Source organism: Giraffa tippelskirchi, chromosome 12 (genome assembly GCF_054371585.1).
Source record: "Giraffa tippelskirchi isolate mGirTip1 chromosome 12, T2T-mGirTip1v1.2.pri, whole genome shotgun sequence".
Taxonomy (NCBI): Eukaryota; Metazoa; Chordata; class Mammalia; order Artiodactyla; family Giraffidae; genus Giraffa; species Giraffa tippelskirchi.
The window spans coordinates 75,302,687-75,329,138 of NC_137286.1; the positions used below are offsets into that span (position 1 = coordinate 75,302,687).

Sequence of the window (26,452 nt, forward strand, 5' to 3'; positions counted from 1 at the left end):
TTGAGTTATTTGAGTTAGAAGCCAGGCAGTATGTTGAAATGCTTTATATATATATCCTTTTTAATCTTCTTAATAATCCTATCAGATAGTCATTGTTTTTATCTCTGTTTTATAGTAAAACATAACCAAAGATTGAACAGGTCTCATAGTTTGCCTCTGGTCCTGTGGCCAAGTTTCAAACACAGGTCTGCCTGACTTCCGAGTCCAGCTTCTCCGTCTCTGTGCTGCGCCGTGCCTGAACACGGCAGCGTGAATCACTTTTTTCCTCTTCTCCTCACCCTGATGAGCCGTGTGTGTCCATGCTCTCTCTCCTGTGACATGAGTCCGTGCCATTGAGACACGCTCTCACACGCACGCAGACACGTTCCAGCCTCTGGTCTCTCTCCTCCCTCGTCCCCACTAGATAGCACTCTTATCTGAGGCTCGGATCGCAAGAGTAAACCACCTTCTGGAATTAGGACCACTGTTTATTTCTTTTCATAAACTCTGTATTAAAATATCTGTATTAATTTAATAAACTTACACTGTTAGAAAGATCATGAAAATTTTAGATTATAAATATAGACTCTGTGTGTGTGTGTGTGTGTGTGTGTAGACTAGAAAGAGGGGGATTCATCTTTTTATTTCAGAATGAGAAAATCCTGATAATGTATCCTCTGAGACCTTGGAGCTAAAGTATCACAGGATATATTTTGGCAAAAGATGGCCTCAAGCGCTCTAACTCCTATAAACCTCACAGAGAAATTGTACTCACTGAAGAATGTAGTCCTTGTGATGTGCTAAACCTCTACTCAAAATACTTTGGTTAAAACCTCTAGCTGTGTTATCTTTTGCTTTGTCTGTTAAGACCTAGTAAGAAATTGTGTGTGGTATTTTTCCTTGTTAAGCCTTCACTTACTCAGTTGTTTAGCAAAATGTATTAAGCATTGCTGGACACTTTAGATGCAGAGATAGCGTCTAAGAATTCACCATCCAGTTAGGAGACAGCTGAGTAACAGTTCTCATGTGTCTGGTTAATGCCAGGATAGCAGCAATGCACAGAGCTTTTGGAATACCATCAAGACCAATCCAGACTTTATGAGACAGTTCAGATTTGGCCTCTAGAGGGACCTGAAATCAACACTGAGTTTTGAAGGATAAACAGAAATGAGGCAAAACCCTGATGGCAGGAGTGAGCCAAAAAGCAGCAGCAGCCTGTGCGCACCTTCCCGGGAGGCCCCTTCTGAGCTGCAGTCTGAGCCCTGTAAGACTGCACACTCCTCAGGGCTCCTCCGTCACTTCGTCCACCTCCTCCCCTCGCTGTGTCCCCCAGTCTGTTCTCTATTCTCTGTCTCTGTTCCTGCCCTGCCAGTAGGCTCACCAGTCCCATTCCTGTAGATTCCATATACATGTGTTAAGGGGCAGTATTTGTTTTTCTCTTTCTGACTTACTTCACTCTGTATAACAGGCTCCAGGTTCAACCCATGGACAGAGGAGTCTGGCAATCTGCAGTCCACGGGGTCACAAAGAGTCGGACGCAAGTCAGCACACACAGGTTCACCCACCTCACTGGAGCTGACTCAAATTCATTCCCTTTTATGGCTGATTAATATTCCATTGCCATTTGTAAAATAGATAGCTAATTGGAAGTTGCTTCATAACACAGCGAGCTCAAGCTAGAAGGGTGGAATGGGGTGGGGGATGGAAGGAGCTTGAAGAGGGAGTGGACATGTGTACTTATGGGCGATTCACACTGTTATATGGTAGAAACCAATACAACGTTGTTAAAGCAACTATCCTCCAATTAAAAATAAATTGAAAATAAAACAAACTATGTGCTCTTCTTAGTACCTGTGTGCTCTTACTGGCACCCTGGTCTTCCCGTTTTGCACCACGCATTCCCCTCCAAGTGTTCTCATCCAGCGTCTGCCTCATCACTCCTCAGTCCCATCGCTGCAGACAGGGAGGATCTCTGCCGTGTTTACTGCTGGAGCCCCAGTTCTTCACTGGGTTGGCGCCTGACACATGGATGTTTTTAGTGAGAATGTGTTGAATGAATATAGACATGTCTATGCTTAGACTTGAATAGAACAATTAATGTACATTGAGTAAAATCACATCTGCAGTTGTTACCCAAATATGTAGGGCTTAGTATGTCACTCGCTAAAGCCCCAGCTGTGACCAGGTAACTCCTGCTCATCTTCTCCCTAGAAGATTATCTGTCATCAGAAGGAGATATTTGATCATTACAGGTTTGAAGATTATTACATCAGATGTGAAGGGTGAGGTTCAATCTTGATTAGATTATTCACTCCTTAGCAGTGGGGAATAACTTATGAATTTGATTTCTTTCCCTTACTTAATCAGGCAGTTTAACAGCAGTAAATAAATGAAAGCATCTGCTAATAAGTACAGGGCATTGTCTGATTTCTTTACTCAACACAGTGCATTTGAAATCTAAAGATTTTCTATAGTTGATAGAAGATAGTAACTCAAAATAATCAAAATATTTATTAATGCATTTTAATAAAATCATACCATATTTGGGTATTAGTGAATAAACTGACCTGGTTAAAAATAAAGGCCCAGATAGGGAAGAAGTATATTGAGAGTCTGATGCCAGGCCAAGAACTTGGACTTTTGAGGCTTTTGAGCAGGAAAATGACAAGTCTGAGCAATTTGTATGGAATTGCAGTGACACGTTAGAAGAAAGAATCGAGCCATTTTGAAATTTCCATAGATTGGCTTCAAGGAATGGGGAGAGTCAGAGAGCTTATCAGGGTGTTAGGAGAGAAGCCAGGTCTAGAGCTCTGTGTTGAGATCCTCACAGAGACGTGCTCACAACTGTATAAGCAGATGAGTTATCTGCAGGAGGTCTTCAAACCGAGAGAGTACCAGGACTGCGCCTCAGGAGTGGACACAGGCAGTGACAGAACCAGCTAGCGATGAAAAGGAAGATCGCGTGATAGAGGAACCTTCACTGTAGATTGAAAGAAGACTTTCAAGGACTTGGTTTACCCCATTTTTTTTCTTTAGTTGTTTCTTTCCTTTTATCGTCATAAAACTGAGTGGTATTACAACTGAGGGACCAGTGTTTTTCAGGGTACAGTAATTTTTGCTCTCTTCAGGGACTTCTTTTCCCCTATAGACTCTAGAACGTTTGTGACAAAGGTTTTACAGACAGGAATTGTTCAACCACATCTTATGGCGCATCTGCTAGCAGTTTGATTGCCTCTCATTAGATGGTTCTTTTTTCATTAAGTGGCACTGTGGAATTTTTTTTTCAGTTAAATGGATATAGAGTAATCAGAAAGAATTCTATAAACTATATGCAATTAAAATCCCTAATGATAAAACTATTTAACTGTGACAAAATAAGATAAAACATAATCAAAATTTTAGGCAAACAAGTATTACACATTTTTAGTGAACATCCATAACCTAAACAAAATCTTGCTATATTATCTTTACACTAAATCAATTCTTAATAGCCTTAATTTGGATTTGATTATCTATTTTTACTCTTCCACTTATATATGGAGCTTTGAGAGATTTTTATAGAAATAAGATTGTATTGCCTCCAGGCACAGCTGCTCTGCCACTCTAAGATTGGAAGTCAGAATTAAATGTGAAGCTAGTTAGATATCTTTGAATTAGCATATTTCTCACAAAATAACTCTAAAGGAAGCTCACAGGACAGGTTTGTTATTGATGTATTAAACCTTCACACACAACCATCCCCCCTCCCTACTGCACTCAGCCTTCAGTCCCTTTATTTCTTGACCTACCTTTTCCATGAGCAGCAAGAATTTGTCTTGAGGCACAATTATGAACTGTGTAAGATTTTCAGTGGTGTCTGCTGAGCACGAGCTGCCTTCAGGCTTTTCTGAAAATAGGGAGGACCATACCAAACCAGTCTTTGTCTAGAAAACCTCATCTATCAGAGGAGTATATGGGCTACCATTTTCATTAAAAAATAATAATAATATCCTATTTTAAAGTAGAAAAGCATAACGAATAATATGGCTTATTTTCTTGAGATTAGTTTTTGTTCTCTTTCTGATGAATTTGTGCCTAAGGACGGGAACTATTAAAATACTAATTGTTTTTGACACCCTTACACTTGGCTTTCAAGCAGAATTAAATAATACCTGTAACTGTCAAAACACTTAAATATTTGTTAAGGAGACTTTTCTAGGCCAGGAATGTAAAACATTTTGGGTGATTTTACATTTTATTCAAGCATCAGTCCCTCCTCTTTACTCTGTAGTTGAGCACAAGGAAGAGCAGACTCAGTAGGCTTCTGCCTGGGTCCTGATGCCCTGTGGGTAGACAGAAAGGCCTTTCTCCTTTGTAGTCAGAGCGGTTCAACCTTTTGGCGAGTCCTTATCAGACAGACTCTTAAGCATGAACAGGTTAGAAAATTCTCAAGTAGTGAGGACCTCAAGTTGTTTTAAAAGGACATTTGTGGAAGAAATAACAAATGCCTTTCATTTAATGAGCATTCACAGTTGTATGCTGAAGGCTGAGACTAAATTGAGTGAAAAGGAGATAAAGAACCATTGTATAAAGAAAGGGATGTCCTTGACTTCCCTGAAATAGTTGTTATGATTAATATGTCTCTGTGTTACTCAGTGGACAATAATTGTTACTTTTAAATGTTTTTGGTCCATTCTAAATCTATCCTTTTCTTAAAGCATAGGTTCAGAATCTGGATTTACAAGGAGTCAGTGGATGGACTTTAGCAACTCCTTGAACTCTATTTTTGTTCCATATTTTGTGCTGGGGCTTTTTTTTTTCCCCCTGCTAAAAGGATTTGTTGATTTTATCAAATTCCCCAAAGAATAAAAAATAATTTTTTTCTTGTTTGATTACTGGTTTGTTACAAATTTTCTGTTTCTACGTGTTACATTGTTATACATATATGCATGATGCACTTTCCACATTTGTGACTGCATCAGTAAGAGTCTCATGATGTTTACTGTAATTTTTTTGTTGTTTGAGAATTAATCTTTAATTGACATAGTCACAAATGTGGGGAACACATCAAACGGTTGATGATCTATAATTTTAGTGACCAGTAAACTGTTTAGAATAAGCAGTTAAGGTCCAGTGAAGCAGCACCGCTGTTGGGGTTCACTCAGGATGCAGGCAGTGGACAGCATCATACGTACCCAGGCCAGTCGTTAGTCTTGCTGGATCTCCCGCACAGGAAGATGTGCAAGACTCACTAGACTCTGCAGCTGGGAAGGAACAGTCTCTGAGAGGCCAAGAGACAGAGCCGTCCGCAAAGCCACAGGCTTGAGAAAGGCCCGGTACGTCAAGGCTGGAGGCCCACCAGGCCCCGAGCGGGTCCACCTCTGGCAGAGTGTCTGTGGGAGGACAATAGACAGCAAAGCCAGACAGGGCTGCGAGCAGGCAGAGTGGAGGCCGACCTTTCTAAAAGCCTGGGTATAAGAGAACGAAACAGAAGGGGAAGAGCTGAAACTAAAGCATGTTGTGGTTCAGTGAGACGGTCGTGACTCTGTCTTTTGTGTGGTGTTGGCTTTAGCGTCCATTCTGAAGGGAAGGCGCTCTGGTGGGGGGAGATGTGTGTTTGCTGGGGCGGTAGTGAGGGTGAGGTTCCCAGGGGTGGGATGCGAGAGCACCTGGATGGTGAAAAGGCAGGATGTGTGGAGAGAAGGAGACGCGGATATTGAGTCGGGAGCTTGGGGGTCTCACCTGATGACGTCCTTTTTCTCTGAGAACTAGAATGCAAGGTCTTCTCCTGCAAGTGGCAGGCTCTGTGTGGGCAAGGGGGGCAAGGGCAGCAGAGAATGGCACATCTCCTAGACAGATTGTGAAACGTTACTGCTGAGGGAGATGCAGGAAAATGTTTGCATCAGTAGTCCAGGTGAAAAGAGAGACTATTACTTGTGTATTACTAACTGTCTGTAAAACCTGAGGGAAAGAAAAGTAGCCGAGGTGCTCCCCAGGTCCCATGACAAAGGGCAGTTGGTTCTCCAGTTGCCTGAAAACTCTACAGGTTAATCTCCAAGTGTAACCGCAGGGATCCGTTTGGCAGTCGGCCAGCTGAGGGAGCTTCAGAGCACCAGCCAAGCAGAGTCATCCCGGTTTCCAGAGGATAAGGTGTTCCAGGTAGTAGTAGTTACAACAGTGTAGTAGTTAATTAGTAAAGTAAAGGCAACTCTGTTGGAACATGGGTGCCACGTGTGTTTCAGCGTAGTTTGGGTGTCGTGTTCCATGTGAGGAAGGCATTCTCTCAGGGATGGCAGGGACCCTAATGCTGCTGGTTTTCCTCCAGGCAGGTGCCAAGTGCATTGTGTGTCTGAGGTCTTTTCCTACCAAACAACACTTGGTGCTAAACTTATTTCTAAGGGACTACTAGATTTGTTTTTATATTTTATTTTATTTGCTCTCATTAAAAATAAAGGTCAGTTTGGGGTAGTCACAGATAGAAACCACTTTCCGAGATTGTTGTCGGTATCAGAAATAAAGGTTTTGCCAAATGCCTGTCAGGCATAGTAGTTACTTAAATCCATAGCTGTCCATACTCACTGACTATTTGTAAAAATAGTCATATTATTGAATCCGGTTTCTAAAAGCCTTGGGTGATCTGGCCGAATAGTCTGACCTTGAAAACAGCATGGAATCAGGCACCGGCTTCAGGGGCAGTCAGGCCTTGGTGTGACTTCTTGACTTGATAAAAAGATGACCCTAGCTGGTTATTTAACCTTTGGATTTACTTTTACTCAGCTATAAAAAAGAGAAGTTATATTATGTGCTTCTTAGACTATTTAGAACATTAAGTGACGATATGTGGAAGGACTCTACTGAAGTACCTATGTGGTGTCCTCAGTCGCGTCAGTTGTGTCCGACTCTGTGCGACCCCATAGACGGCAGCCCACCAGGCTCCCCATCCCTGGGATTCTCCAGGCAAGAACACTGGAGTGGGTTGCCATTTCCTTCTCCAGGGGGTCTTCTTGACTGGGATCGAAACCTCATCTCTTTCATCTCCTGCATTGGCAGGCAAGTTCTTTCTTTACCACTCTTGCCACCTGGAAAGCCAAACTACCTATTATAATTGAGTAGATATTCCATAAGTTCAGTATTTGTTAGTTCCTGTGCATTTTTTCTCCTTTTCTGCCTACCATGCATGATGCATTTGTCAATAGAAAGTTATTATAAATTCTTGTGCAAAGTGGCAGTAGTATACAGAATGGGTGTACTAATTAGATTGAAGTTAATTCTTTTACATATGATAGTTCCTATACAGCACTTAAGATGTATTAATTGGTATGAACTAGTTTCGAAGAGAAAAAGAAAAAAATTAGAAGTCTATAGAGACTTTGGTTTTAAAATAAAATAATAAAGGTGTTTTTACCTCCTTTTCCCCTTGGGTGTTACCGCAAAGCCACAAGGAGAAAAAGCAGCAAAAACCACCATCAAATTCTGTGAAGTCAAGACATGATCAACCTGGAACAGCAAGATGTGGAGACAGGAAAGAGGATGCTGTCCGGGGTCGTGGGGGGAGCTGGGATCCGGGAGCGTCAGGGCTTCCAAGCCGATTCCCCAGCCTGAGGGCCTGGGGAGCGCTCTGTGGGGATCTCCCTGCAGGCTCTGAGGGCGGCCTGTCCTGCTGTCTCTGTTCTGGAGGTGGCTGCCCTCCGGGCTCCTCGACTTGCAGCCGCGTCAGGCTCGTCTCAGACTCTGCCTGCACACAGCCCTGCGGTGTATCTCTGTGTCTTCGTGGGCCCTTGTTTTTGGCCGTACCGCATGGCCTGCGGGATCTTAGTTCCCCAACTGGTATCAGATCCATGCCCCCTGCAGCGCTGGACCGCCAGGGAAGAGCCGTACGTGACCTTCTTATATGGACTTGAATCTTTTGGTTAGGGCTGCCCACCTTAACCCTGGAGGAGGGCATGGCGACCCGCTCCAGTGTTCTCGCCTGGAGACTCCCACGGACAGAGGAGCCTGGCGGGCTACAGTCCATGGGGTCGCAGAGTCGGACACGACTGAAGTGATTGCGAGCACATAACCCCCGCTTTAACTTGATTACATCTGCAAAAGCCCTATTTCCAAATCAGGTGCCGTTCATAGACACCAGGTGTTAGGGCTTGGACATGAGTCTCGGGTGATACAGTTCAGCCCGCAGCCACAGGGACCCCAGTGAGAAGCACTGACGTGCCCTCACAGGAGCACCCAAGGGCTGAGAAGCCGCGGGTGCCAGGAGGCACTGACAGGTGGGGTGGGACCTCCAGTGGGGAGCGGGGTGACGGGGGGCGGGTCAGCCCCATGCAGGTGGCAGGGCCCCGCGGCAGACCCGCGACGCCCTGGCTGCACTGCATGTCTGCCTCCCCAAGAGGGAAAGAGGACAGATGGCCTCCGGAAAACTTAGGCGGAGGCTCTAGAACTGGGGTGCCAGGCAGAGGCAAGGTGCTGCACTGAAGACAGGAGTTACCTGAACACAGAGGCAGGTCTCCAGGAGAGAAGAGGGGATGTGAGTGGGACAGTCCTCTCCGGGCCCAGCCACCGCTCAGTGTAAGCCAACTCACGCTCCAAGCACAGGACAGAAGGTTCTCCTGGGGATAACCGACAGCCTGCTGCTGCTGCTAAGTCACTTCAGTCGTGTCCGACTGTGCGACCCCATAGACGGCAGCCCACTAGGCTCCCCCATCCCTGGGATTCTCCAGGCAAGAACACTGGAGTGGGTTGCCATTTCCTTCTCCAATGCATGAAAGTGAAGTTGCTCAGTCGTATCCGACTCTTCGCGACCGCGTGGACTGCAGCCCACCAGGCTCCTCCGTCCACGGGCTTTTCCAGGCAAGAGTACTGGAGTGGGTTGCCATTGCCTTCTCCAACTGACAGTCTAGAGAGAGGGCTTTCAGATACTGGTGTTTTGGACTCTCTTCCTATAAAAACTTCTAGCTTATTACAAGAGAACTCCACAGAGAAGCCCACTAGTTAACCTACTCACACAAGTTTTTTTTTCTGAAGTATTCATTGGGGCCAAGGATTCATTAGCTGACACTTGCGGAAAACATTCAACCTAAAAAAACAAGGGAAAACAAACCAGAAGGAGCTCTTTAGTGAACAGAGAAAATGTGGAGAAAAGCACCATAATTAATAATTGCAAAGATGTCAAATATTTCAGTGATACGTCATATTTATAATATATGCAGTATATGTATAAAAGGATTAGAAACAAATCTGTTGGATGAAAAATATGGTAGCAGAAAAAAATAGTACAACATTTGGAACAGCATAAACAGAGTTATAGGGAAGATAAGGGGAAAAATGTAGAATTTACAAATAATATGTATCTAACTTTTTAATTTTTGTTATATTAATATTTGTATAATTGTATATCAGTTCAGTTCAGTCACTCAGTCATGTCCGACTCTTTGCAACCCCATGAATCACAGCATGCAAGGCCTTCCTGTTCACCACCCACTCCCGGAGTTTACCCAAACTCATGTCCATCGAGTCGGTGATGCCATCCAGCCATCTCATCCTCTGTCGTCCCCTTCTCCTCCTGCCCCCAATCCTTCCCAGCATAAGGGTCTTGTTAAATGAGTCTGTTCTTCGCATTAGGTGGCCAAAGTATCGGAGTTTCAGCTTCAACATCAGTCCTTCCAATGAACACCCAAGACTGATCTCCTTTAGGATGGACTGGTTGGATCTCCTTGCAGTCCAAGGGACTCTCAAGAGTCTTCTCCAACACCACAGTTCAAAAGCATCAATTCTTCGGCACTCAGCTTTCTTTCTAGTCCAACTCTCACATCCATACATGACTACTGGAAAAACCATAGCCTTGACTAGATGGACCTTTGTTGGCAAAGTAATGTCTCTGCTTTATAATATACTATCTAGGTCGGTCATAACTTTCCTTCCAAGGAGTAAGCATCTTTTAATTTCATGGCTGCAATCACTATCTGCAGTGATTTTGGAGCCCCAAAAAATAAAGTCTGACACTGTTTGCACTGTTTCCCCATCTATTTGCCATGAAGTGATGGGACCAGATGCCATGATCTTAGTTGTCTGAATGTTGAGCTGTAAGCCAACTTTTTCACTCTCCTCTTTCACTTTCATCAAGAGGCTCTTTAGTTCTTCTTCACTTTCTGCTATAAGGGTGGTGTCATCTGCATATCTGAGGTTATTGATATTTCTCCCAGCAATGTTGATTCCAGCTTGTGCTTCCTCCAGCCCAATGTTTCTCATGATGTACTCTGCATGTAAGTTAAATAAGCAGGGTGACAATATACAGCTTTGATGTACTCCTTTTCCTATTTGGAACCAGTCTGTTTTTGTGTATAACTATGTACAATTGTGTAATTGTATTGCAAAGCTTTGAGGACAAGTATGGAAAGAGTGATAGGAACTTAGAAAATGAGACAATTATTCTAGAAAAAATGATATACATTTGACCCTTAAACACCATGGGTTTGAACTACCTGGATTCACTTCTATGTGCAATTTTTAAATAGTAAACATTATAATACTACACCATCTGTTGGTTGAATCCATGGATGTGGAACCACAGTTGGCAGGAACTTCACGTATGGAGGAACCTCACATATGACTATAAATCATATGTAGATTTTCAAATGCTCAGAGGTCAGATCTCCTAACCCCATATTGTACAGGTGTCAGATGTATAATCATGACACTCTACTTCATTTAACATGGCCTCATATGCTATTTTATAGTCATAATAGTAATAAACACTCTGGTAGACAGATTCCAAGGAGGCCCTCAGTGATCCTTGCCTCCCAGGGTTCCTTATTTTGTAGGTCACCTCAGCAACATTCTCTAGGATTAGTCTGCAACTAGTTGAATAAGGCAGAAATGATAGTATGTCTCTTTTGAGATTGGGGCTTCTCCGATGGCTCAGTGGGTAAAGAATCCGCCTGCATTGCAGGTGTCACAGGCGATGCGGCTTCGATCCCTGGGTCAGGAAGATGCTCTGGAGGGGGAAATGGCAGCCCCCTCCAGTATTCTTGCCTGAAAAATCCCGTGGACAAAGGAGCCTAGTGAGCTACAGTCCATAGGGTCGCAAAGAGTCGGACATGACTGAGCGACAAAGCACACACACACACACACATCTGAGATTAGCTTGCAAAAGATACTGTGGTTTTCCTCTGGGGTGCTGTGTCTCCCCCTCTCTTGGTTCTGGGGGAGGCTATGTTGTGAGAAGCCCTATGGAGAGACCCAAGTTGTGAGGATATGAAACTTCGATCTCACAACAGGAAATCCATGTCTATAGTTGATGAATCTAGAAATAACAGGAGAAGCGTCAATAAGGCAAGAGAGTCAAGGACAATGGACTTTTATATTTTATTGGAGGCCTTTGAATAAGTAGCCATTAACTTTCTTACAAGTTAAGGTTAGAAATATTAAAGTTCTAAATGGGCAACAGGTGGGCAGTCAGGACGGGAAAACGCCTGGTGACTCAGCTTATCTGTTAAGAATAACCGGAAGCTCAAAGTTCTCCTGACATTGATCGTTAATTCTCCTGACATTGATCGTTATCTGTCTCTTTCTTTACTAGAATACCCTGATGTTTATTTTCATTTTCTACTTCTAATTCTATGTGTAAGAGGGACTTCTCGCCCTTCTGGCTCTCAGCTTTCATTCTTATGTGATCCAGAGACTGACGTGCTCTTCCCTGTGTGTTCGTTCAGTGATGAGAGTCAGTGACGGTGGTACCTCTAGTTCAGGATAGTGACTGCGCTTCTCCATGTAAATCAGACCATCTTCCTGCTTCTTTCGTGTCCTGTAGACAACATTGGCCAGTGATTTTGCAGCATGTATCTGAATATTTTTGCCCTTTGCAATTCTTAATGTGAGAGAAAATGATCAAAATGCATAAGAGAAAATCAAGTACCACTCTACTTTTTGTGGGGTGGGGGAGGGTTTGGCTTTTAGAGCAAAGTAGCCTTCCAGTGCTCCATAAGAATTTGATGTCTAATCTTTATTCACTGACTCCTTAGAAAGCAAGGGAATGGGATGAGATTTGGATTTGGAATTCATATTAGTTACTATTATTGACTATTTGTAAATAGATTGTCTTAATACACTATACTGGCTTCATGAAAGCCAAGGATGCATTAGTGTAGCTAGAAGAACTATTTGTGTATTCGAGGGAATGGTGATATGACTACTTGTTATGTAGTCTAGGTAAGTAGGTAAATATTTTTCTACTTTAAAAGCATCTATAAATTTATTTTAGACAACATTGACATGCATTAAGAAAGCTACATCTCCCATTGATTCCCAAGTAAAGTAGAAATGATTAGTGTTAGCCATGACGTAAGTTATTGTGATATGACAGCATCTGGCTTAAGCACTTTCACCATTTATTAGCTCTGATATTAGAATAAATGATAATGATCATTAAGTGCTATGTACATTATCATTTAACTAATCATGCTTGCAATCTCCTTCTATTAGTCAAACCTCTTTGGGTTAATTAGTCAGAGGAGCTGCCTAATCCCGATTTCTAGAGGAATGATGAAATAAAGGAGCACTGAAGTATGCTACAGAAAGTGTTACTGCATCACCACTTACCGTGTATATTGGCTTCGTTTACCCTCACTCAGTCCATTATAGTAGCCTCAAGGTTAAAAGATTCTGGCAGTTGTTTTTTATTTTGAAATATGATTGGGCCTATTAAATTATATTCATATATTTTTTCCATTAAAGCACATATGCAGCAGGAAAGTGCTAATATGATATGCAAATAAAATTCTCATTTACCAATATATCCATATTGAAAGATAAACCAATAAACACTGTTTAGACTGAGCATTTAAAATGTTAATAACATCTTACGCTTTGATTCTGACAAGTTAATAACTCAAGATCTGTAGAATATCAAGGCTACAAATATAAGATACAACCAGGACACTTTTATTATTAGTCCTTTTATTATTCTTGTTAATATGGTTAGGCTAAGCGGTCCTTAAGCTGATATTTGATAAACCATGAGCAGAGTTTTATTTAATCCAAAGTATATTTTATCATTGGGTGAAAAGTATAATTTCATCCCTTTTTCTTAGTCTTTCTCATGTCTCAAAGGAGGAGAGAAAAGAGAAAGGGATCTTTTAAAATTGATTGTGACCTGTCATGAAGCAGCTTCTCAAATAATGATGATGATGATTGTCTATTTTTGAACACGCAGGCACAAGTCAGTGAGGGCATGGTGCATGAAGAGGTGACCCGTGTAGCCTCCAGGCAGAGAAGCACCTCCTGAGAGCACCCCTGAGCCAGACCACACTGGTCCCATCGGCAGTACCGTCCCCTCCGATGTGTCTCAGGGTTTTCTCCATGTCCTAAACTCTGCTCTCTATGTTTGCTACTCACTTGCTGGAAACTGGTCGAGGCCTGTTCCTCTCCACTCTACTGATATTAACCTCTTTCCTCTTTGTTCACTGATCCCCATTTCCTTTGCTCACCTAAATACAAAAAGACACGATCTGCTCAGGGTGAGAGAGAAATACATTCAGTAACAGCGTGGAGCAGACAGAGTCGGGGACTGTGGGTACTATGTTGTAGAAACTTGGAATATTCCTAGAAAGCAGCACTGTCTTCTACATATTCTTTTATTTTAAAGCCAGGGAAAGGGAAGGTTTTGAAAGTAATACTTTTCAATATTTGTGATGAGTTTTCATGTCCTGCTGCTAAGCCCTCGTCGTGGTTGTTTCTGTGCTCCTACCTTCATGCCTGTCTGTTTTGAGAAGTGTGATTTCTTTGTTTCCATGTTGTAGACCCACAGGGTCACTCGTGTGTTCCTCTTCTAAACATATCTGCAATCCTATCTAGAATCTCTGTAGTTTTATTCTAGGATCTTCTTTAACCCTTCAATGTCCTCTTTCAGGAAATAACAAATACTATTTCTTCATTCTTTTTTTTAACAATTTTATTGGAGTAGAGTTGGTTTACCACGTTGTGTTGGTTTCAGATGTACAGTAAAGTGATTGATTCAGTTATTATTTCTGGGCCTTTGGGCTAAGATAAAGTGTAGTATCTGATCTTACTTCAAAATCAGGCATTAAAGACTGTAAATATACAGATTGTTGCCTCAGCAAAACCCTCTCTTAGTGTCACTAAGGTACTTGGCACTGTGCATTGCACTCAACTGGGAAGTATTATTTTGTTTTATTTAAACTTTTCTTATTCTCTTGTACTTCCTGATGCTGGCTCACAATGGTAAAGAATCTGCTGACAATGCAGGAGACCTGCCTGGGTTCAATCCCTGGGTTAGGAATATCCCCTGGAGAAGGGAACGGCTACACACTCCAGTATTCTTGCCTGGAGAATTCCATGGACAGAGGAGCCTGGTGGGTTACAGTCCATGGGGTTGCAAAGAGTTGGATATGACTGAGCAACTAACACTTGCAACTTTCTTGGTGATGGTGTGGTGGTTTAGTTGTGTTCGACTCTTGCAACCCCATGGACTATAGCCCTGAAGGCCCCTCTGCCCATGAAATTTCCCAGGCAAGAATGCCAGAGTGGGTTGCCATTTTCTTCTCCAGAGGACCTTCCCTAACCCAGGGACTGAACCCACATCTCCTGCATTGCAAGTGGATTCATTACTGCTGACTTACCAGGGAAGCCTTACAGTTCTTACCTCATTTTAAATATTTACTTTATATAGAAGAATAACGTGTATAAAACTACAACTACACACTTCTGAGTATCTGGCTTGATGAATGCTCATGAAGTGAACTTACCTGTATAACCAATACCTTGATCAAGAAGCAATGTTATTAGAAATGCAGAACCCCTTCCAGCTCCTTCCTCCCGTTCATAACCTCACATCCCACCCCTGTCCTGACTATGACAGCAGTGACCAGGCTCACTCTGTTTATTTTTTATAAAAACAGTCTTGCACTTTGTATCCATATTGTTGTATGTGGTTATAATTTGTTTATTCTAATGATTATTTACTACTCCACTCTGAATATATGAACTTTTGTTCTTTTGCTGGTAGATATTTATATTGTTTCTAAAATTGGGGTATTATAAATAGTACTGCTAAGAACATCCTTGTAGGTATCTTCTGGATCTGTCAGAAATATATGTAGGCACGCAGTTCTTGTTTCACTAAATAGGCGTATGTTCAGCTTTAGTGAATACTGCCCAACAAATTTCCAAAATGATTGTACCAGTTTATACTTCCATCAACAATGTATGAGAATTCATTTCAATAATTTTGGTAGGATATGTCATTGTGGTTTCATTTTGCATTTCCCTCATGACTAACATAAATACTATTCCATGTTCCTTTGGCTTTTTACATAATATTTTGCACATAGTATCTCATTATGTGAAGTGCCTATCCGAGTCTTTGGCATATTTTTCTATTGGCTTGTAGGAGTTTTTCATATTGAGAATAAATAGATTTTGATACAGCTTAGAACTCCATCATAACACTTACGTCACACTGCCCATTAAAAGCAAGACTGTGTTACTTTATAGTAATATAATACTCCACCTCACTCAGATCTTTGAGTGAGAAACCTTATATGACAGGTCTGGTCCATATATGTTAAAAGAGCAGCATTTTGTGGAGCGTATAAACTGTTGCTATAAAACATTGTCTCAACTTGTAACTCACAAACCTGTATCAGAGGTGAACTCTCAAAGTAACAAACTTACAATGCATTTAGATTTAATTTTCTAAAATTTGAGTAACTTTTTTTATAAACTATTTTTGAATAGTCTATTACCAAAGAAAAATTCAGTGCAATGCACGTGATTCTATTATTGATGAGTTAGAACCAGATTAAGTGAATAAATGTATACATTTCTTCTAGAAGATTATTTTCATTTATCTGTCACAAAAAAGTATATCTTTCAAGGTCAAATTTCAACATATTAATTAAGGTAGTTTTAAATTAATAGAGTTAATATGAAATAGAAGCTACTCTTATTTTTTATATTATTTATTTTCAATTGAAAGATAATTGCTTTTCAGTATTGTGTTGGTTTCTGCCAAACATCAATTTGAATCAGCCGTAGGTATACATATGTATACTTTTATTTTTAAAATGATAATTCTAACCTATCAATTCAGTTCAGCTGCTCAGTTGTGTCCAACTCTTTGCGACCCCCGTGGACACGCAAGGCCTCCCTGTCCATCACCAATTCCCAGAGTTTACTCAAACACATGTCCAATGAGTTGGTGATACCATCCAACCATCTCATCCTCTGTTGTCCCCTTCTCCTCCTGCCTTCAATCTTTCCCAACATCAAGGTCTTTTCAAATGAGTCAGCTCTTTGCATCAGTTCAGTTGAGTTCAGTCGCTCAGTCGTGTCCAATTCTTTGCAACCCCATGAACTGCAGCATGCCGGGCCTCCCTGTCCATCACCAAATCCTGGAGTCCACCCAAACCCATGTCCATTGAGTCAGTGATGCCATCCAACCATCTCATCCTCTGTCGTCCCCTTCTCCTCCTGCCCTCAATCTTTCCCAGCATCAGGGTCTTTTCCAATGAGTCAGCTCTTCGCATCAGCTCTTCGCTCTCCCACAGTATTGGAGTTTCAGCTTCAACATCAGTCCTTCCAATGAACACCCAGGACTGATTTCCTTTAGGGTGGACTGGATGGATCTCCTTTCAGTCCAAGGGACTCTCAAGAGTCTTCTCCAACACCACAGTTCAAAAGCATCAATTCTTCGGCACTCGGCTTTCTTTATAGTCCAACTCTCACATCCATTCATGACTACTGGAAAAACCATAGCCTTGACTAGATGGACCTTTGTTGGCAAAGTAGTGTCTTTGCTTTTCAAAATGCTATCTAGGTTGGTCATAACTTTCCTTCCAAGGAGTAAGCGTCCTTTAATTTCATGGCTGCAATCTATATCTGCAGTGATTTTGGAACCCGCAAAAATAGTCTGTCACTGTTTTGATAGGACTGGATGCTATGATCTTTGTTTTCTGAATGTTGAGCCTTAAGCCAACTTTTTCCCTCTCCTCTTTCACTTTCATCAAGAGGCTCTTTAGTTCCTCTTCACTTTCTGCCAGAAGGGTGGTGTCATCTGCATATCTGAGATTATTGATATTTCTCCCAGCAATATTGATTCCGGCTTGTGCTTCATCCAGCCCAGCGTTTCTCATGATGTACTGTGCATATAAGTTAAATAAGCAGGGTGACAATATACAGCGTTGACATACTCCTTTTCCTATTTGGAACCAGTCTGTTGTTCCATGTCCAGTTCTAACTGTTGCTTCCTGACCTGCATACAGGTTTCTCAAGAGGCAGGTCAGGTGGTCTGATATTCCCATTCCTTTCAGAATTTTCCAGTTTATTGTGATCCACACAGTCAAAGGCTTTGGCATAGTCAATAAACTAGAAATAGATGTTTTTCTGGAACTCTCTTGCTTTTTCAATGATCCAGCGGATGTTGGCAATTTGATCTCTGGTTCCTCTGCCTTTTCTAAAACCAGCTTGGACATCTCGAAGTTCATGATTCAGGTATTGTTGAAGCCTGGCTTCGAGAATTTTGAGCATTACTTTACTAGCGTGTGAGATGAGTGCAATTGTGTGGTAGTTTGAGCATTCTTTGGCATTGCCTTTCTCGGGGATTGGAATGAAAACTGACCTTTTCCAGTCCCTTTTCCAGTCCCTTTTCCAGTGCACTGCTGAGTTTTCCAAATTTGCTTGCATATTGAATGCAGCACTTTCACAGCATCATCTTTCAGGATTTGAAATAGCTCAACTGGAATTCCATCACCTCCACTAGCTTTGTTTGTAGTGATGCTTTCTAAGGCCCACTTGACTTCACATTCCAGGATATCTGGCTCTAGGTAAGTAATCACACCATTGTGATTATCTGGGTCGTGAAGATCTTTTTTGTACAGTTCTTCTGTGTATTCTTGCCACCTCTTCTTAATATCTTCTGCTTCTGTTAGGTCCATACCATTTTTGTCTTTTATTGAGCCCATCTTTGCATGAAATATTCCGTTGGTAGCTAATTTTCTTGAAGAGATCTCTAGTCTTTCCCATTCTATTGTTTTCCTCTGTTTCTTTGCATTGATCACTGAGGAAGGCTTTCTTATCTCTCCTTGCTGTTCTTTTGAACTCTGCATTCAAATGGTCATATCTTTCCTTTTCTCCTTTGCTTTTCACTTCTCTTCTTTTCACAGCTATTTTTAAGGCCACCTCAGACAGCCATTTTGCTTTTCTGCATTTCTTTTTCTTGGGGATGGTATTGTGCCCTGTCTCCTGTACAATGTCACAAACCTCTATCCATAGTTCATCAGGCACTCTGTCTATCGGATCTAGTCCCTTAAATCTATTTCTCACTTCCACTGTATAATCGTTAGGGATTTGATTTAGGTCACACCTGAATGGTCTAGTGGTTTTCCCTACTTTCTTCAACTTAAGTTTGAATTTGGCATTAAGGAGTTCATGATCTGATTCACAGTCTGCTCCCGGTCTTGTTTTTGCTGACTGTATAGAGCTTCTCCATCTTTGGCTGCAAAGAATATAATCAGTCTGATTTCGGTGTCAACCATCTGCTGATGTCCATGTGTAGAGTCTTCTGTTGTGTTGTTGGAAGAAGGTGTTTGCTATGACCAGTGCGTTCTCTTGGCAAAACTCTATTAGCCTTTGCCCTGCTTCATTCTGTCCTCCAAGGCCAAATTTGCCTGTTACTCCAGGTATCTCTTGGCTTCCTACTGTTGCATTCCTGTCCCCTATAATGAAAAGGACATCTTTTTTGGGTGTTACTTCTAGAAGTTATTGTAGGTCTTCATAGACCCACTCAGCTTCTTTGTCTTTAGTATTTGGGGCATAGACTTGGATTACTGTTATATTGAATGTTTAGCCTTGGAAACAAGCAGAGATCATTCCATCATTTTCGAGATTGCACTCAAGTACTGCATTTCGGACTCTTGTTGACTGTGATGGCTCCTCTATTTCTTCTAAGGGATTCTTGCCCACAATAGTAGATGCAATGGTCATCTAAATTGAATTCGCCCATTCCAGTCGATTTTAGTTCGCTGATTCCTAGAATGTTGACTGTCACTCGCCATCTCCTGTTTGACCACTTCCAATTTGCCTTGATTAATGGACCTAACATTCCAGGTTCCGATGCAATATTGCTCTTTACAGTACTGACTTGACTTCCACCACCACTGGGCATCCACAACTGGGTATTGTTTCTGCTTTGACTCTGTCTCTTCTTACTTTCTAGAGTTATTTCTCTACTCTTCTGCAATAGTCTATTGGGCACCTATCCATCTGGGGAGTTCCTCTTTCAGTGTCCTATCTTTTTGCCTTGTCATACTATTCATGGTGTTCTCAGGGCAAGAATACTGAAGTGGTTTGCTGTTCCCTTCTCCAGTGGACCACGTTTTGTCAGAACTCTCCACCATGACCCATCCGTCTTGTGGCCTTGGCCATAGTTTCATTGAGTTAGGCAAGGCTGTGGTCCATGTGATCAGTTTGATTAGTTTTCTGTGATTGTGGTTTTCATCCTGTTCACCCTCTGATGGAGAAGGATAAGAGGCTTAAGGAAGCTTCCTGATGGGAGGGACTGACTGAGGGGGAATCTGGGTCTTGTTTGCTGGGCGGGGCCATGCTCAGTAAATCTTTAATGCAATTTTCTGTTGATGGTAGGGGCTGTGTTCCCTCCCTTTGACCTGAGACCAAACTATGGTAGGGGTAAGGAAGATAATGGGGACCTCCTTCAAAAGTTCTTGTGCGTGCCCTGTTGTATTTAGTGCCCGTGACCCTGGTGCCGGCCACTGTCGACCCCCACCTCCCCCGGAGACTCCTGGACACTCACGGGCAGGTCTGGGTCAGTCTTGGTTGTGGTCTCTGCTCCTTTCTCCTGGTCCTGGTGTGTAGGTCATGGTCCTTTACCGTTAAGTTGGACTGAATTAGAGTGAGTCAGATTTATTTATCTGCATATATGAACAATTTTTTTTTTAACTCTAAGATTATTTGTTTTTGTTCTTGACCTGGTTTGGTTGTCCTTAACTGAAAAACTAAGTAATACAATATGATCTGAACTCTGGAGATACATTTTGAAGCTATTAAGTAGGATTATTTCTACCAGACAATAAAATATTCTTACTTTTCATACTTACTGCTGCTGCTGCTGCTGCTGTGTCGCTTCAGTCGTGTCCGACTCTGTGTGACCCCATAGATGGAAGCCCACCAGGCTCCACTGTCTCTGGGATTCTCCAGGCAAGAACACTGGAGTGGGTTGCCATTTCCTTCTCCAATGCATGAAAGTGAAAAGTGAAAGTGAAGTTGCTCAGTCGTGTCCGACTCTTCGCGACCCCACGGACTGCAGCCTACCAGGCTCTTCTGTCCATGGCATTCTCTAGGCAAGAGTACTGGAGTGGGGTGCCATTGTCTTCTCCCTCATACTTACTACTAATAACTAATAATAGCTCCCACTACTAATAACGGCTTTCCTGGTGGTTCAGACCGTAAAAAATCTGCTTGCAAGGTGGGAGACCTAGGTTCAATCCCTGGATTGGGAAGATCACCTGGAGAAGGGAATTGCGACCCACTCCAGTATTCTTGCCTGGAGAAGCCCATGGACAGAGGCTACAGTCCATAGGGTCACGAACACTTTCACTTTCACTACTAATAGAGTGTTTCCTTCTTAAAATAATCCTTTACAAAATGAAAAAAAAATCTCTGCATGAGTTAAGGGTTATAATTTCTAATCAGATTGTTTATTATGTATGTGTTCAGACATCTTGTACCAATACCCATAGCCAGTGTGCTCAGTCAGAGTTCATTTCTCTCTCTTTACCCCAAATTTTCCACATCCTCAGATACTTATTTAAGAAGTCTGCCTAAATTAAATATCATTATGCTTATTGTGTGTACCACAAATTTTGTTTTCATTTAGACTTTTCACATTTTAGAATTTGTGCTTACTGTTGTTGTGGAGAAAAAACTGAAGTTTTAGAATTACTAAATTACTGATAGTAGTTGTACCGCACAATAAAGTTGAGGTAAAGAGAATGTTATAGGATAGACTTGGTTTTGAATTTCAGCTAAGTGCTTATATGCTGCCAGTTACTGAGTCTCTTTGCACCCTGGTTTCATCTCATGCCAGTGGGCAGAAGTCATGCCCACCGTATAGGATTAATGTGGAAACTGAATTTAACAAGCCATGCGCAACACTGTGTATTCAATAAAAGTTAACTGTTATTACTGATGATAATAGTTGGTCCCATGCTGACAGGAGTGTTGGTTAAGAAGGGGAAATGTTTGAGTTTTGAAAATTTTAGCTAAGATGGAAAAGAAGATCGTCCTCTGCCAAATTCTAGCAACTGGGCCTCACTGTCCCGTGCTGCCTGCACCTCCTGCCCTTCCTGGCTCATGAAGATGTGCTCCTGGATCAGATCCGCAGAGTGGTTTACGTGACTGTGAGGGGCACTGACCCCGTTATGTAGCTCACCTGCAGAGCCATTTAGTGGTAGCCAAGGTAGCTTATTTCTATGTCATTTAGATTAATTTTTCCATTTAACTTGTATTACTACCAACCCCATTGCAAGATATTTCCAGTTTTCTGCTTTCAAAATTTACTTTTAAAAGCAGTGATAAATAGGCTCCTGTTTGATTTTAAATGGTTTTCTATAACGACACAATTTTAGCTCTACATAAAAATTGCTTAGATGTTGTTGCTCCTTCCTCCATAAAATTGCAAACACCTAGGGCTTGGTTGAATATCCAGGTGTAAGGAAGCTCATGTTAATTTTTCAAAGGTTGTATATATTTCTGTCATATCAACTGATTGAGGAAAAAATGGATTTGTATATTGTTGCAACAATATAAGTAATGGCTGCCTCTTAAAATAGGAAATAGAAAAATCAAGTTAAGAGGCATCTAATGTGATCACTAATTATTTTACCAGAGTTTTAAAAGAATGTATCAATAGTGGGTTTTTGTTTCAGGCTATTTGCAGCCAGAACCTTGGCTTCCAAAATTAAGAAATCAGCTCTTGTTAATTAAACTTAAATATGACGGCAGAGATCTTTGTGCTGTGAAGCGAGAGCCTGCTCTCTGGCTGTTTCATTCTCTACTCAGTATAATGCAGTACACTGTTCTCAGCCAAAGCCCTGTGTTGTCTGGGCAACTCCCGTTGCCATAGCAATGAAATTCTTTTGCAGGAGCAGGGCGAATGCTAATTGTAGCCATTTGTTGTTCCTTCTGTCGATCCCTTAACTAGCACAGTTGTAGAGCAGCCAGAGATTCTGGGTGAACAGCACGGAGTGCCCCCAAAAGCATTACTGCTGAAGGCAACCGGCTGCTCTGCTTAAAAAATCATTGGCGCAGCCGCCAGTGCTGACAGTGCCACTGTGTGGGCAGAAGCACAGCGTGACTCCGGCCTGACAACTGTTGAGCTGGGCCTGGGAGGGAAGGAGAAGGCTGTTGAAACCTGTTGAGAAGGTGCTGATGACATGGAGATTAATTTGACACCAGTCCCTCAGAGGTAGGGAGGCATATCATAACAACTGTTTATCCAGGCTAAATGCAGTACTGGAATGCCCAGAGGCTGTGGGAGACGAATCAATGGTTCTTCCTTTCATTTCCATCCAAAACTGCATTACCGTGGCCTAAGGTAAAATGATTCATTTGGTTGGAACCGACCAATTGTAATTCACATAGGTATTAGAGTCAGTTAATATTGGTAACTCCCCCCTCTCTTTATAATCCTTTATTTTTAGACACTCATGATTTAGCTGCCAGAAATGAGTTGAAACTGAAAATCATCTCAACATAAATGAGAACAGACTCCTTTTGAAAAATAAATGACCAAGTAATATCTACCAATTATATGGTCTATCATGATACTTTAATTCAAGAAAATATTATTAACCTAGCTCATAATTCATTGTAAAGTCTAATTGCTATAGGTACTTGGGTAAGAAAAAAAATAGTATTAATGGTAAGAGAAAACATGTGAGGCACAATTATACTATTATATTACATTTTCCCTTTAACAGTGTACTGACCCATAAAAACTGGTCAAGTTCATGAGATTTTTAAAAACTAGCTTCTGTGTAAGCATAGTAATAAATTTCAAGGCAGTTTTTTTTAGGTATAAATAGTCAGACACGACTGAGCGACTTCACTTTCACTTTTCCCTTTCATGCATTGGGGAAGGAAATGGCAACCCGCTCCAGTGTTCTTGCCTGGAGAATCCCAGGGACAGCGGAGCCTGGTGGGCTGGCGTCTATGGGGTCGCACAGAGTTGGACACAACTGAAGCGACTTAGCAGCAGCCTCTTAATATATGTGCCTCTATATTAATAGACTGAAGGTACATCCTGGCTGAAATGTCCTTAAAATGTAGAGGAGCTGATATCACAGGCTTGTTATAGAAAGCTATTCCTCATCATAGTTGTTTTGTTTGTATTGAGGTGGTCAAATTTGCTGTAAGGATGGCCCCTCATAACCACAGATTCCTCCTTTTACTGGGGACTAGGGAAAGAAGTCTTTCAAGTCAATGTGGTGTTTTTTTCTTGAACTGCATATATATTTAATATTTTTATCGCTTGTCTGGCTCTTTTCAGGGAGGCAACTACCAGAATATCATTCAGTGTACTAAAAGAAATTGGTTTCTGATGATAGTGATCATAATAAGTCATTTGTGTACTTCAAACAGTAAACAAATTAGTCCCATTCCATTGTTTAAAATAGATATTCAGCCTATAAATTCCAAGGAGAGAAGAGTTGAAATTTGTTGAAATTTTCTAAGATACACAGTTTTCTTCTTTTCATTAATTAAGAGAAGAAAATATCTGTAAACTATATAATAAACACTATTTTTGAATATTATCTATATCTTATTTGTGAATTTCATATGCAAGATATTGCAGATCTTCCTTAATAAACTTTTTTGGAATTTTTTTAAAGATTATTTTTACTAAATCCTCAACATTAAAATATTTGGTTGTACTTCTAAAACACTACATTCTCAGTATAATAAATGAAAAAAAGAGCTTATTTATTTATTAATGCCTTTAATTCCTCAGCCTACAAAAATCAAGTTATTATTAAATTTACCACCAAGCATGGCTTCTGGCCCCCCTCAAATGATTAGGTCTCCCGTAGAGTTCCAAGAATGATTGAAGTCTAACCTTACCACCAGCCTGCACAGAGAGAATTTGTGTCAACATCCCACTTAGCAGTGGACTGGGTTGTAACTGGCAGGATAGATTTCCATCACGATCAGTCCACAGTTGCCCTCTGGAGAAATCAGAGTAGACCATCCATCCTCAGTCAACCAAGTTTCTTTTCCTTAATAGCCAGAGATGAGAAGACTAAAATCTGATTACGGGATGAGGAATGCTCTCACATCAAGGAATGTTCTGAAAGCACATCATAGAAATTAAGCCTCATCCAAAAAACCAGCTCTTTGAGGTACCTACAGCTTTCTTCCAGGGGCAGAAATAGACCATTGCTGCTTGTCTCCTGAGCCGGCCACTGTGGAAACCCACAGCCCAGCTTGTCCTGTTGGGTGATCTGTAGGACTTTGCTCTGAATGGTGTGACAGGCCAACACCTGGCTCACTTGGGCCAGACACACTGAAGCATTCCCAAGCAACTGCCAGTGGAAGGTGAGAGCCTGCAGGCGTTTAGAATCAGGGTTGCTTGGTAGGAGTGAGTCTTACACCAAGGCTCCGTCTGGGAAGGAGGAGTTGACTGTGGAAGGAGAAGTCCAGGGCCCAAGCTGCTTCTCCTGCTTCAGTCTGGTGTGGGTGGTGGGATACTCACTTCCGACCTGACAGATCATTCACATCCGAGACAGTTATCGTCTCAAGAAGAGAGCGCCTCCTAGGGCATGTGTCAGGAAGCCTACGCGATGCACATGAGCACGCCCCATTAGGGTCCCTCCACTTGTCAGCAACGAAGGCGGGGCCTGAGGGCTTAGAAGAACCACTCTGTTGGGAAATGAGGGCATAAGCAACCTAAATTTTAAAATTCTTTTTTAACCCCCGTTCAAACACTCTCTCCTTGTCCCTCCTTTTAAGTCAAGGAAGCGTGAAAAAGCTTATGTCCCACCCTGATTCTCTGTGGAAGATTGATGAGCTACTCTTGCAATACATAGATGGAGGAAGACTGCGTTAAAAATCTGACTGTAAAATCTGTACCTCATATGGCTACTTAGAAGATTTGGTTCCTCTTGATCTATGCCACAGTCAAGCCCTTCCTAAGTACATACACCTCACTGATAGTCCTGAATAACAGTGGTGATGTTTTTTTCATGTAGTGGTAGTTGGTAACGTGGGTCACCTTGGCAACCTGTTAGATATTTTTTAGTAGTTTTGTGGTTTGCGGTTTAGTTCATTTTTACAGTTATTTCTCAATTATTTTTAGTCAACCATGTCTTAGTCATAGTTTAGCCTTCTTTTTCATTATGCCCAGCATTAAACAATTTGCTCCTAAGAAAACTAGGTAAGAATGAATGTTTATAACTTTGGATGATAGTTCAGGTTTTTAATTTTTAAAACTTAAATTCATTTTTCTCCTTGTCAGTCATTACATGAAAATGATTAGTCAAAAGCCAGAAACTATCACTCTCTAAATTATAAATTATACATAATGAAAAACTCTACTGGTAATTCCAAACCTTCTTGCTGTGTGTCAGAAACATTGGGAAGCCTTATTCCAGAACTACTGAAGTAGAGCTTCTGGGGGTAGGTTCTCAGGAACTGTTTTTAAATAGAGTTCTAAGATGATTATTGTGTCCCTAAGATATCCCTAGTTGGAGAAAGAACATTTTGGAAACAATGATCTGAGGGTAATATTTCTCACTTTTTAATGTCCGATTTCAATGTGAAAACAAGGTTCTAGGAATACTCACAACTAACTGGCTCATATTTTTATTTTTTGTTCTTTTTTAATGTTTATTTTTCTCTAAAATGAAAGTATTTCAAATATTTGACTATAAAAGATATGTACGATAAAAATGGTGTTAAATAGGTAGTGGTTTTAAAAAAAAAAGGTAGTGATGGTGGTGGTTTAGTCATTAAGTTCTATCTGACTCTTTGCGACCCCATGGACTGTAGCCAACAGACTCCTCTGTCTATGGGATTTCCCAGATAAGGATACTGGAGTGGGTTGCCGTTTCCTTCTCAAGCAGATCTTCCCCACCTAGAGATTGAAGCTGGGTCTCCTGCATTGCAGGAGGATTCTTAATGTAAGTCTTATTAACTAGAAATAAAATTTAAGCAAATATAGAACATGGACACAATTACTGGTTTTAAGGTGTAAAATGTTGTTATAAAATAACACCCCAGAGTGTAAAAAAAATAGTTGGAACTGCATGAACCAGTAGTTTGGAAAGATTCACTTTTAATCCATATCCTTCCAGACTATTTACTTAGACTAGCTTGAAACATACTTTCAGCGTTAGCGAAAATTGCCTAACAAACAGAGCAGACATAATTGGCTGAAATTTAATTAGAAAATTTCTTTGTTTAAAAAATA

The 26,452-nt window shown here is 41.4% G+C and overlaps 1 protein-coding gene and 1 pseudogene across 8 annotated transcripts in view; both read left to right on the forward strand.

Moving 5' to 3' along the window:
• Window positions 1-26,452, forward strand: part of DIAPH3 (diaphanous related formin 3) — a 543,512-nt gene that overhangs the window by 409,205 nt on the left and 107,855 nt on the right. The window lies entirely within an intron of this gene.
• Window positions 13,970-14,135, forward strand: LOC145530759 (U2 spliceosomal RNA; annotated as a pseudogene).